We start from the raw sequence: 14640 nt of genomic DNA, 5'->3' as shown, positions 1-14640 counted from the left end.
TGCAAGAATCATAGATCTAGTTGGCCAAACAAAACCCAAGACTCGGAGAGACTTACAAGGATATCAAATCATGCATATAAGAAATCAGCAAAGACTCAAATATATATCATAGATAATATGATCACAAATCCACAATTCATCGGATCTCGACAAACACACTGCCAAAGAGGATTACATCGGATAGATCTCCATGAAGATCATGGAGAACTTTGTATTGAAGATCCAAGAGAGAGAAGAAGCCATCTAGCTACTAACTATGGACCCGTATGTCTGAAGTGAACTACTGACGAGTCATTGGAGGGGCGATGATGTTGATGTAGAAGCCCTCCAACTCGAAAGTCCCCTCCGGCAGGGCACCGAGAAGGGTCTCCAGATGAGATCTCGCGGAAACGGAAGCTTGCGGTGGCGGAAAAGTGTTTTCGTGGATGCCCTATTTTTTCTGGATTTTTAGGGAATGTATAGGCCAAAGACCTAGGGCAGGGGAGTGCCAGGGGGGCACAAGCTTGGTTGTTGTGGCCTCCCCCCTGGTCGCGGAAATAGGGCTTGTGGGCCCCCTAAGAGCCCACTGCCTTGGCCCTCAAGCCTCCCGATCTTCTTCCGTTCTGGAAAAATTTATTTCGGGGATTTTATTCCGTTTGGACTCCGTTCCAAAATCAGATCTGAAAAGAGTTAAAAACACAGAAAAAACAGGAACTGGCGCTTGGCACTGAGTTAATAAGTTAGTCCCAAAAAGATATAAAAGGTAAACAAAACATCCAAAGTTGACAAGATAACAGCGTGAAACCATCAAAAATTATAGATACGTTTGAGACGTATCAAGCATCCCCAAGCTTAACTCCTGCACATCCTCGAGTAGGGAAGTGATAAAGAATGGATTTTTGATGCTTTCATGCTGCCTATCATAGATGTCCTCTGTAACTCCTCTTATGTGACGTGAATGTTCAGATCCATTAGATTCAAAACAATAGTTTGCTATTGACGTGGAGACAATAATAATTCAAGCAAACTAGCAAGGTAATCATGAACTTTCAAAAGAACAAGGCCAAAAGAAAGTTATCCCTGCAAAATCATATAGTCTGGCTATGCTCTATCATCCTTGCACAACGAATTTAAATCTTGCACAATCCCGGTATTGGCCAAGTAATTGTTTTCACACATTTACTTTCTCAAACTTTTTCAACTCTCATGCAATACATGAGCATGAGCCATGGTTTTAGCACTATAAGTGGTGTGGAGTGTGGTGGAGGTTGCAAGACAAACAAGGAGAAGATGGTCACATTGACTAAGCATATCAATGAGCTATGGAGATGCTCATCAATAGATATCAACGTGAATGAGTAGGGATTGCCATACAAATGATGCACTAGAGCTAAGAGTATGTGAAAGCTCTTAAAGAAAACTAGTGGGTGTGCATCCAACTAGCTTGCTCACGAAAACCTAAGGCAAATTTGAGGAAGCCTATCATTGGAATATACAAGCCAAGTTATATAATGAAAATTTCCCACTAGCTACATGGTGGTGACAAAACGAGAGACTCTCAATCATGAAGATCATGGTGCTTAATATGCACAAGTGTGGAAAGGTGGTAGCATTGTCCCTTCTCTCTTTTTCTCTCATTATTTTTTTTGGTGGGCTCTTTGGCCTCTTTTTTTTGGTGGGCATCTTTGCCCTCTTTTATTTCCTCACATGGGACAATGCTCCATCAATGATGATCATCACACTTACAACTCAAAACTTAGAGCAATAATGACTCTATATGGAATGCCTTCGGTAGTGTACCGTGACAATGATCTAGCATGGCATAGACATTAATGGAAACATCATGCTAGCTATCTTACGATCATGCAATGGCAATGTAGAAGTGGTGGCACATGTCATGGTGGTAGTTGCATGGCAATATATCTCGGAATATCTTTGAAAAAGCCATAGTAGGTAGGTATGGTGGCTGTTTTGAGGGAGGCTAATGGTGGGTTTTGTGCACCGGCGAAAATTGCACGACACTAAAGAAGATAGTGATGGTGGAAGGTGAAAGTGCATCTAAACCATGGACTCAACATTAGTCATGAAGAACTCATATACTTGTTGCAAAAGTTTTAGTAGTAATCGAAACAAAGCATTCAACGCATACTCCTAGGGGAAGGGTTGGTAGGTATAAACCATCGCGCGATCCCGACTGCCACACAAAGGATGACAATCAATAGACTAATCATGCTCATACTTCATCACATAGCGGTTCACCATATGTGCATGCTACGGGAATCACTAACTTCAACACAAGTATTTCTAGATCCACAACACCTTACTAATAAAACTTCAATATTACCATAACCACAACTCAAAACTAGTTGAGATGAATCAAACTTCTCTAACTATTCAATGCACATGAAGGTGGAAGTTTTCATATCCCTTTGGATAACTACCCCTTTTGAGACTACTTTCATAGCATAGATCAACTACCAAGCCACGCACCGCCGTGCTCTAAAAGATATAAGTGAAGCACATAGAGCAAAATCAACTAGCTCAAAAGATATAAGTGAAACACATGTGAGCTGAATTGTCTAACCAAAGGATATAAGTGAAGCTCGACAAAATCACGGTGAGTGCATGTCTCTCTCTCTAGTTGTACAGCAAGGATGTTTGTGACACAACAAAAATAAAAGACTCCTACGATACAATACGCTCCAAGCAAAAAACATAACATGTGGTGAATAAAAATATAGCCCCAAGTAACGTTACCGATGGATTGAAGACGAAAGAGGGGATGCCTTCCCGGGGAATCCCCAAGCTTAGGCTTTTACGGCATCCTTGAATCAACTTGGGGTGCCTTGGGCATCGCCAAGCTTGAGCTCTTGCCACTCTTTATCTTTTTGTCCATAAGAACTTCACCCAAAACTTGAAAACTTCACAACACAAAACTTAAACAGAAACTCGTGATATCATTAGTATAAGAAAGAAAACCACCACTTCCTTAGGTACTGTAGAAAACTTAAATTCTACTTATGTTGATGTTGGGTTACTGTATTTTCAATCTTCCATGGCTAATTCCCCCCGATACTATCCATAGTTTCATCAAAATAAGCAACCAACTCAACAAAAACAGAATCTGTTAATAGCAGACTAGTCTGTAGCAATCTGTATACTTTGTATACTTCTCGTACTTCAAAAATTCTGAACAATTACAACAGTCTGAAGCATTTGTGTATAAATCAGAAGCAAAAAGAATCAACTCGAAAGCTCTTACAGAAAAAAATGAAAATTCATTTTGTGAGCAGAAAGTTTCTGTCTTTTCCAGCATGATCAAACGATCATCCCCAAGGCTAATCATAACGGTTTCACTTGGCACAAACGCAAAAGAAACACAAAAACACAATCATAACAGAATTATGAAAGTGTGGAAAACACAAAACAGAAAGAAAAAGGATAGATTCATTGGGTTGCCTCCCAACAATCACTATTGTTTAACGCCCTTAGCTGGGCATTGATAAATCAATGATGCTCACACAAAAGACAAGAATTGAAGCACAACGAGAGCATCATAAAGCATGTGAAAATCACATCTAAGTCTAACATACTTCCTATGCATAGACATTTTATAGGAAAACAGATTGTCAAGACAACCAATAGTTGCCATATGCAAGGAAGAAGAAAGAGACAATAGCAATCTCCACATAACGAGAGGTAATTTGGTAACATGAAAGTTTCTACCAAAATATTTTCCTCTATCATGGCAATTACATGTGGGATCATATTCGAATTCAACAATGTAACTATCACATAGGATATTCTTTTCATGATCCACATGCATGCAAAGTTGACGCTCTTCAAAAATAGTGGGATTATCATCAACTAAAGTCATGACTTCTCCAAACCCACTTTCAATATTATTGCAAATATCATATTCATCATGAGGTTTAAACAAATTTTCAAGATCATAAGAAAGATCATCACCCCAATAATGATTATTGCAATAAGTAGTGGTCATAGCAAAACTAGCATCCCCAAGCTTAGGGTTTTGCATATTTTTAGCATGATTGTCACTAATAGAATTTATAGTGAAACCATTGCAATCATGCTTTTCATCCAAGGAGCCCTCGTGAATCACTTCATAAATTTCTTCCTCGCAATTTTCAGATTCACGCATCTCAAGCAAAACTCCATAGAGAAAGTCAAGTGCACTCAACTCACTAGCAATTGGTTCCACATAAGTGGATCTCTTAAAGAGATTAACAAGTGGATGAGGATCCATATCACTAGATTTTCAGCAAGCGAAGATGCAAGAATATTGAAGGCACATGGCAACACAAGCAAAAAGAAAGAAAGCGAGAGAAAAAGGCGAACGGAAAAGCGAACGGAAAAGGCAAACGAAAAAGGCAAGCGAAAAAGGCAAATGTGAAGTGGGGGAGAGGAAAACGAGAGGCAACTCGCAAAAAGGTAAATGCAAGAGATGAGTTTGTGACACCTACTTGGATAGATCTCCTCCCCGCGCCAGAAATCAGCACGTTGACGAGAGATTATACTTGACTTGATCCTCCCCGGCAACGGCGCCAGAAATCCTTCTACTACTGCGACAACAGACCTTCCCTGGTACGGCGCCAAGAATCCTACTGCTACGGCTACGCCTTTAGGGACTTCCTTGGCAAATATGCAAAGGATTTCCCCGCGGCCTTGGAGCCTTGCGTTGGTGTTCCCTTGAAGAGGAAAGGGTGATGTAGCACAACGGCGGTAATTATTTCTCTCACTTTTGAGAACCAAGGTATCGAACCAATGGAGATCTCGTCAAGACTCAAGTACCTGCACAAACACAAAGAGCTTGCACCCAACACTATGAAGGGGTTGTCAATCCCTTATAGATTGTTTGCAAGGTGAGAACCGAAAGCAACAAAGTAAACAAGCAAAGTAAAAGTGAAAGTGGAAACGATAGGTGTGAATAGACCCGGGGGCCGTAGTGTTCACCAGTGGCTTCTCTCATGAAAGCAAGTAGACGGTGGGTGAACGAATTACTGTCGAGCAATTGATAGAACCGCGCAAAGTCGTGACGTTATCTAAGGCAATGATTATATCTATAGGCATCACGTCCAACACAAGTAGACCGATACTTTCTGCATCTACTACTCTTACTCCACACGTCGACCGCTATCCAGCATGCATCTAGTGTATTAAGTCCAAAAGAACAGAGTAACGCCTTAAGCAAGATGACATGATGTAGATGGACAATCTCATATCTATGATAAAATCCCATCTTGTTACCCTTGATGGCAACAACATGATGCGTGCCTTGCTGCCCCTTCTGTCATTCGGAAAGGTCACCACACGGTATGAACCCAAAACCAAGCACTTCTCCGTTTGCAAGAATCATAGATCTAGTTGGCCAAACAAAACCCAAGACTCTGAGAGACTTACAAGGATATCAAATCATGCATATAAGAAATCAGCAAAGACTCAAATATATATCATAGATAATCTGATCACAAATCCACAATTCATCATATCTTGACAAACACACTGCCAAAGAGGATTACATCGGATAGATCTCCATGAAGATCATGGAGAACTTTGTATTGAAGATCCAAGAGAGAGAAGTATCCATTTAGCTACTAACTATGGACCCGTAGGTCTGAAGTGAACTACTCACGAGTCATTGGAGGGGCGATGATGTTGATGTAGAAGCCCTCCAACTCCAAAGTCCCCTCCGGCAGGGCATCGAGAAGGGTCTCCAGATGAGATCTCGCGGAAACGGAAGCTTGCGGCGGCGGAAAAGTGTTTTCGTGGATGCCCTAATTTTTTCTGGATTTTTAGGGAATTTATAGGCCAAAGACTAGGGCAGGGGAGTGCCGGGGGGGCACAAGCTTGGTTGCCGTGGCCTCCCCCCTGGTCGCGACAACAGGGCTTGTGGGCCCCTTGAGAGCCCACTGCCTTGGCCCTCAAGCCTCCCGATCTTCTTCCGTTCTGGAAAAAATTATTTCGGGGATTTTATTCCGTTTGGACTCCGTTCCAAAATCAGATCTGAAAAGAGTCAAAAACACACAAAAAACAAGAACTGGTGCTTGACACTGAGTTAATAAGTTAGTCCCAAAAAAGATATAAAAGGTAAACAAAACATCCAAAGTTGACAAGATAACAGCGTGAAACCATCAAAAATTATAGATACGTTTGAGACGTATCACTAAACCTGAAATATGTGATGAGAAGCACGAAGATCTTAAAGTGCTTGGTGTGACTCCTATTGAATCCTTGTTTTCTAATGTCAATCTTAATGATTATGGGGCTGGATGTGAAGCCACTTTGGTTGAGAAACGCCCCAATGATTCGGAGTCTATTTATCTTGATGCTAAAAATACTAAAAGTGGAGTAGAGGATATCGAAACTTTGAATAGTGATGAAATTACTACTTTGGATTTCAAGGAATCTAATTATGATGGTTTCTCTTTGATTGAATGTATTTCCTTGATGCAATCCATGCTAAACTCTCCACATGCTTATAGCCAAAATAAGGCTTTTACCAAACATATCGTTGATGCTATAATGAAATCTCTTGAAGAGAAACTTGAGATGGAAATATCTATTCCTAGAAAACTTCATGATGAGTGGGAACCTACTATAAAAATTAAGATTAAAAATTATGAATGCCATGCTTTGTGTGATTTGGGTGCTAGTGTTTCCACAATTCCAAAATCTTTATGTGATGTTCCAGGTTTCAATGAGATTGATGAGTGCTCTCTTAATTTGCATCTTGCGGATTCTACTATTAAGAAACCTATGGGTGTAATCAATGATGTTCTTATTATTGCAAATAGGAACTATGTTCCCGTAGATTTCATTGTGCTTGATATTGATTGCAATCCAACATGTCCCATTATTCTTGGTAGACCTTTCCTTAGGACTATTGGTGTTGTTATTGATATGAAGGTAGGGAATATTAAATTTCAGTTTCCATTAAAGAAGGGCATGGAACAATTTCCTAGAAAGAAAATAAAATTGCCTTATGTATCCATTATGAAAGCTACTTATGGTTTGAGCACTAAAGATGACAACACTTGAATCTATTGCCTTACGCCTAGCTAAGGGCGCTAAACAATAGCGCTTGTTGGGAGGCAACCCAATGAATAAATTTATTTTTGCTTTTTTACTTTATGTTTTGTTGAGTCCTTACCATCATGATTCTTTTATGATTGTGTTTTTTATGTTTTAATTAGTGTTTGTGCCAAGTAGAACCTTTATGATTAGTTTTGGTGATAGTTGTTTAATCATGCTGAAAAAAAGATAGGAAGTTTGTGCTCACGAAATTATTTTTAATTCCTATCCAGAAAGAGCTTTTGAGTTGATTCCTTTTTATTCTGATTTATAAGAAAATTTCCCTAATTTAATAATGTTTTCAGAAATTTTCGGACAGCACAGGTATACGAAATATACAGATTGCTACAGACTGTTCTGTTTTTGACAGATTCTGTTTTTGTTGCGTTGATTGCTTATTTTGATGAAACTATGGTTAGTATCGGGGGGTACGAGCCATGGAGAAGTGAGAGTACAGTAATATAACATCAATCTAAATAGAAATTAAGTTTACTACAGTACCTAAAAAGTTGGTGGTTTGTTTTCTTATGCTAATGATATCACGAGTTTCTGTTTAAGTTTTGTGTTGTGAAGTTTTCAAGTTTTGGTGATGTTCTTATGGAAAATGGAATAAAGAGTGGAAAGAGCCTAAGCTTGGAGATTCCCAAGTCATCTCAAGCCAATTTGAAGGACACCAAAAAGCCTAAGCTTGGGGATGCCCCGGGAAGGCATCCCCTCTTTCGTCTTCATTCCATCGGTAACGTTACTTGGAGCTATATTTTTATTTACCACATGACATGTGTTTTGCTTGGAGCGCCGTGTACTATAGGAGTCTTTGCTTTTTGTTTTATCACAATCATCCTTTCTGCACACCTTTTGAGAGGGGCATGCACTCATCGTGAATTTGTTAGAATACTCAATGAGCCTCACTTATATCTTTTGAGTTAGGCAATTTAGCTCACATGTGCTTCACTTATATCTTTTGAGCTAGATAATTTTGCTCTACTGCCTCACTTAAATCTTTGTAGAGCACAGCGGTGTCATATTTTGTAGAAATAAAAACTCTCGATCTTCACTTATATCATTTTGAGAGCGCTTTTTCTAAGTAACTTGGTAATTGGCGTGTGTTATGAAATTAGTCCTAAATATGGTAGGCATCCAAAGAGGATATAATAAAAACTTTCATATTCAAGTCAATTGATTAGTAAGAGAAGTTTGATTCCTCACAATTAGTTTTGAGATATGGATATGGTAATATTAGAGTTATGTTAGTAGGGTGTTGTGAATCTAGAAATACTTGTGTTAAGGTTAGTGATTCCCGTAGCATGCACGTATGGTGAACCGCTATGTTAGGAAGTCGGAGCATAATTGATTTATTGATTGTCATCTTTTGTGTGGCGGTCGGGATCACGCGATGGTTAACTCCTACCAACCCTTCCCCTAGGAGTATGCGTTTAGCACTTTGTTTTGATTACTAATAAAACTTTCACAATAAGTATATGAGTTCTTCATGACTAATGTGAGTCCATGGTATAGATGCACTCTCACCTTCCACCATTGCTAACCTCTCTAGTGTCGCGCAACTTTCGCCGGTGCACAATCCCACCATATACCTTCCTCAAAACAACCACCATACCTACCTATTATGGCATTTTCATAGCCCTTCCGAGTTATATTGCCATGCAACTTCCACCGTTCTGTCTCGTGACATGAGCCATCACTTTCATATTGCCATTGCATGATCGTAAGATAGCGAGCGAGATGTTTCAACGTCATACGCTAAGCTAGATCGTTGCACAACCCGGTACACTACCGGAGGCATTTCATATAGAGTAATTATTGTTCTAAGTATCGAGTTGTAAGTAAATAAAAGTGTGATGATCATCATTATTAGAGCATTGTCCCATGTGAGGAAATAATAAAAGAGTCCAGCGAAGCCCAAACAAAAAAGAGGCCAAAGATGCCCACCAAAAAAAAGGAAAAAATGAAATGAAAAAAAAAGATCCCAAAGATCCCAAACAAAAAAAATGAGAGAAAAAGAGAGAAGGGACAATGCTACTATCTTTTTACACACTTGTGCTTGCAAATAGCACCATGTTCTTCATGATACAGAGTCTCTTGTTTTGTAACTTTCATATACTAGTGGGAATTTTCATTATATAACTTGGCTTGTATATTACAATGATGGGCTTCCTCAAAATTGCCCCAGGTCTTCGTGAGCAAGCAAGTTGGGTGCACACCCTCTAGTTTTTATTTTTGAGATTTCATACACTTATAGCTCTAGTGCATCCATTGCATGGCAATCCCTACTCATTCACATTGATATCTATTGATGGGCATCTCCATAGCCCGTTGATACGCTGAGTCAATGTGACCATCTCCTCCTTTTTGCCTCACAACCTCCACCACTCTCCATTCCACCTATAGTTCTATATCCATGGCTCACGCTCATGTATAGCGTGGGAGTTGAAAAAGTTTGAGAAAGTAAGAGTGCGAAAACAATTACTTGGCCAATACCGGGGTTGTGCATGATTTAAATTTGTTGTGTGGGGATGATGGAGAATAGCCAGACTATATGATTTTGTAGGGATAACTTTCTTTGGCCTTGTTATTTCAAAAGTTCATGATTACTTTGCTAGTATGCTTGAAGTATTATTGTTTTCATGTCAATTTTAAACTATTATTTTGAATCTTATGGATCTGAACATTCATGCCACAATAAAGAAGTTACAAAGAACAAATATGTTAGGTAGCATTCCACATCAAAAATTCAGTCTTTATCACTTCCCTACTCGAGGACAAGCAGGAGTTAAGCTTGGGGATGCTTGATACGTATCCAACGTATCTATAATTTTTGATTGTTCCATGCTACTATATTATCAACTTGGGATGTTTTATATGCATTTATATGCTATTTTATATCATTTCTGGGACTAACCTATTAACTCAGTGCCTAGTGCCAGTTTCTGTTTTTTCGTGTTTTTGACCTTTTTCAGATAAGAATATTAAACAGAATCCAAACGGAATAAAACCTTCGGGGTGATTTTTTCCATAACATAAGGGATCCAGAAGACTTCAGAACCAAGGCAGAGGGCCACGAGCCCCCTAGCCGCGCCCCAGGGGTGCGCGCCTAGCAGGCTCATGGCCCCCCCGTGCCTCCTTTGCCCTACCTCTTTCGCCTATAAATTCCCTAAAATCCCCAAACCAACAGGGAGAGCCACGAAAATACTTTTCCGCCGCCGCAAGCTTCTGTTTCCGCGAGATCCCATCTGGGGACCGTTCTGGTGCCGTGCTGGAGGGGGATTCGGACACGGAGGGCTTCTTAATCAACACCATTGCCTCTCTGATGATGCATTAGTAGTTCAGCACAGACCTTCGGGTCCATAGCTAGTAGCTAGATGGCTTCTTCTCTCTCTTGGATCTTCAATACAAAGTTCTCCATGATCTTCATGGAGATCTATCCGATTTAACTTTCTTTTGCGGTGTGTTTGTCGAGATCCGATGAATTGTGGATTTATGATCAGATTATCTATGAATATTATTTGAGTCTCCTCTGATTTCTTATATGCATGATTTTAGATCCTTGTAATTCTCGTCGAGTTATGGGTTTCCTTTGGCCAACTTGATCTATAATTCTTGCAATGGGAGAAGTGCTTGGTTTTGGGTTCATACCGTGCGGTGTCCTCACCTAGTGACAAAAGGGGTAGCGAGGCACGCATCGTGTTGTTGCCATCAAGGGTAAAAAGACGGGGTTTATATCATATTGCATGAATTTATCCCTCTACATCATGTCATCTTGCTTAAGGCGTTACTCTGTTTGTTATGAACTTAATACACTAGATGCATGCTGGATAGCGGTCGATGTGTGGAGTAATAGTAGTAGATGCAGAAAGTATCGGTCTACTTGTCTCGGACGTGATGCCTATATGTATGATCATTGCCTTAGATATCGTCATGACTTTGCGCGATTCTATCAATTGCTCGACAGTAATTCGTTCACCCACCGTAATACTTGCTATCATGAGAGAAGCCTCTAGTGAACACTATGGCCCCCGGGTCTATTTTACACATTATATATTCAGATCTACATACAAAAATACCAAAAATACCTTGATGAACTTTTATTTATTTATTTATATTTACCTATTATCACTATCAGATATCACCTTGCAAGTAATCGTAAAGGGATTGACAACCCCTTTATCACTTGGGTGCAAGTTTGTTTGTTCTTGCGTAGGTGCCTTGGTGCCTCATCTTGATACTCCTACTAGATTGATACCTTGGTTCTCAAACTGAGGGAAACATTTATCTCTAGTTTGCTGCATCACCCTTTCCTCTTCAAGGGAAAAACTAACGCAAGCTCAACAACTAGCACGCTCCAGGGGCGGTACTACCGCTCCAGGAGTGGTACTACCACTCGCACCAGGAGCGGTAGTACCGCTGGATACTGAAGCTGCCATTACTTTCGCATACGAACTCCGAATCGAGCAAACTCAATCTTGTTGAATTCACGACGACAAGAGCTATCCAAAAAATGCCAATGATATAGAGATGTGATACCTCTATGAATTAAGAACCAGCAAAAACTTCCAACATCGAAAACATCATAGAAGATCCATATGGATTCCGTTTTCGATGAACTCGAGCTTGTCATGAAGATCGCCATAAGCTCTAAAACTCACAAGGAGAAACACCAAACAAGAACCAAGATATGATGCAAGGATGCAAATGGTTTGAGCTCTCAACAAATGATACGATCAATCTACTCACTTGAGAGCCCCTTGATAGTACGGCAAACTATCCTACAATAGAAAAACCTATCAAGGGCAAACCTATACCTTGCACCTAGTCCTCCTGAGCTAGATGATGATGATCTTGGCTTCCTCAAGATGAAGCACCTTTCTTGATTTCTCCCCCATACTCAATATGGGTGAGCCACTCTTCGACACATTCTTCACAAGTCCATTGCCACCACAATGGGCAGCAAGCTTGAAGCATGATATCTTCATGATGCTCCACTTGAACTTGCACACCGCAATCTTGATGACGATCACCACTTGATTTCATCCTTCATAGGTTGAATGAGATATTCCTCTTGACGCAAACCCACGGAAACACACCTAACCCCACACAGAACTCTCACGAAGACAAGGGTTAGTACACAAAAGCATCATGGACAATGCTTACCATACCATGGGATCACTTGATCCTTCTTGGTACATCTTGTACGCTATGTGTGTTGATCATATTGATTTACTCTCTACTTAGTATTGATCAACCTTGTGTCTTTATGACCAATCTTTGGATAATACTTTGAATACCACCTTGGTCATCATATAAACTCCTTGAAACTAACAGATGGACTTCAAGAAGTGCCTACGGACAACTCCTTCGAATATAACTTAAGGAAACCATTAGTCCATAGGGATTGTCATCAATTACCAAAACCACATACGGAGAAATATGCTCTAACACCTATATCTACTATCCATACTACACTTATATCACCATCTCTTCGCTGAACTAGTGCATCTATACAATTTATCATTGTATTGGGCGTGTTGGGGACACAAGGGATTTCTTGTATTTGATTTCAAGCTTGTTTGAGAAAGACCATCTTCATCCTACACCTCCCACGGATTGATAAACCTTAGGTCATCTGCTTGAGGAAGATTTACTGTTATCCTACAAAACTCTGCACTTGGAGGCCCAAGATCGTCAACAAGAATAAAGTTGCATAGTAAACATCACCCCCAACGTTTTACCCTTAGAAAAAGTGCCCAAAAAGGGCTCGAGATGGGATCACGGCGTAACAAAGGCTTGTGGCGGCAATACGATTGTTTTGGGTCTCGCTTAGAATATTATGAAATTTATAGGCAAAGAATTAGGGTAATTGGAGCAACAGGGGGCCAAAAGTCACCCTAGCGCGCCCTACCCCCCGACGCGCGTCCTGGTGACTTATGGGGCCCCTATGGGTCTTCTCGTCCTCCCTCAAAGCTTATAGGGTCTCCTATGTTCCAGTAAAAGTCACCAACAAAGTTTCGTCGTGTTTGAAGTTACGTAGATATTGTTTTATACGAAACTAAGAAACATGCAGCAAAGAGGTACTGACACTGGACACTGAATTAATAGGTTAGCCCATAAAAATAATATAAAATGACATATAAAGTATACAAACGTGATAATATAATAGCAATTAGCAACAAAAAGTTATAGATAAGTTGGAGACGTGTCACCCCACGTGGCATCACACATGCACGTACCTATGCTTCCTTTGATTCAAAAGAATTCTATAGGATTTTTGGAGGACTGAAATCCTTGGGAATTTTTTCCTATGTTGGTCCTTTTATTCATAGGATTGGATCCCATATGAAATTTTCTTATGGAATCTTTTGTATTACATTTCATAGGAAATATAACATCCACTTCAACCTTTACAATTCCTTTATATTTTCTACGACATCAAACACTTCTTGGTAATACTATATAATTCAAGTAAGAATGCCACCGCAATCCTGTACATTTTTATTTCTCGTGTTTTCAAAATCCTATGAATCAAAGAGGCCCCTAGTCTATTATATAGAAAAGATTGGATGGAAATGCTCTTGCTTTGGTGCAAACAGTGGAGGCATGTTGTCCCAACAATCAAACTACACTAGTAGAAAATAGGTCTTTGGTTCACTTGAACAAATCCCATTAGTCCCGCTTAACCCACGAACCGGGACCTATGGTGTCATTGGTCCAGGTTCATGAGGCCAAGGCGCCAGGAGGCATCATGGGCCACTGGTCCCGGTTCCAGACACGAACCGGGACCAATAGGCATGGAACGTTTGTATCCCCCTTTAGTCCCGGTTGGTGGATCAAACTGGGACTTGGTGGACCGTTCGTATCCCCCTTTTATCCCGGTTAGTAGAACAAACCGGGACGAAGTGGTGGTGACAACCGTTCGTATCACCCTTTCGTCCCGGTTGGTGGCTCAACCCGGGACTAAAGGCCCAAACGATTTGCCTCCCGCTTTGCAAAAGCACAACCGAAGTAGAGTTTGTCGCCATTTCTCTGTTCTTCTCCTCTCTCGCTCTCCTATCATCTTCCTTTATCTTCTTCCACCATGCCAACTCTCTTCGGAGAGGCGCTCGCACATGGCAAGACCAAGCTCGATGTCGTGTACACGAACGAGAGCACGGAGGTGCCGCATTTTCTTAGACAGTTGAAGGGTCGGTGGCTTGACGCCGCGATGGATCATGAGAAATTCTTGGGGCTTTGATACATCTCCAACATATCTATAATTTTTTATTGTTCCATGCTATTATATTATGAACTTGAGATGTCTTGTATGCATTTATATGCCATTTTATATCATTTTTGGGACTAAGCTATTAACTCAGTGCCTAGTGCCAGTTCGTGTTTTTTCCGTGTTTTTGACCTTTTTCAGAAAAGAATATTAAACGGAGTCCAAATGGAATAAAACCTGCGGGGTGATTTTTTCCATAACAGAAGATACGCAGAGGACTTGAGAACCAAGGCAGGAGGTCTCGTGGGAGATCACGAGCCCCCTAGGCACGCCCTAGGGGGCACGCCTAGCAGGCTCGT

Source organism: Hordeum vulgare, chromosome 5H, assembly GCF_904849725.1.
Source record: "Hordeum vulgare subsp. vulgare chromosome 5H, MorexV3_pseudomolecules_assembly, whole genome shotgun sequence".
NCBI lineage: Eukaryota > Viridiplantae > Streptophyta > Magnoliopsida > Poales > Poaceae > Hordeum > Hordeum vulgare.
Note: the sequence above shows the minus strand (reverse complement) of the source record.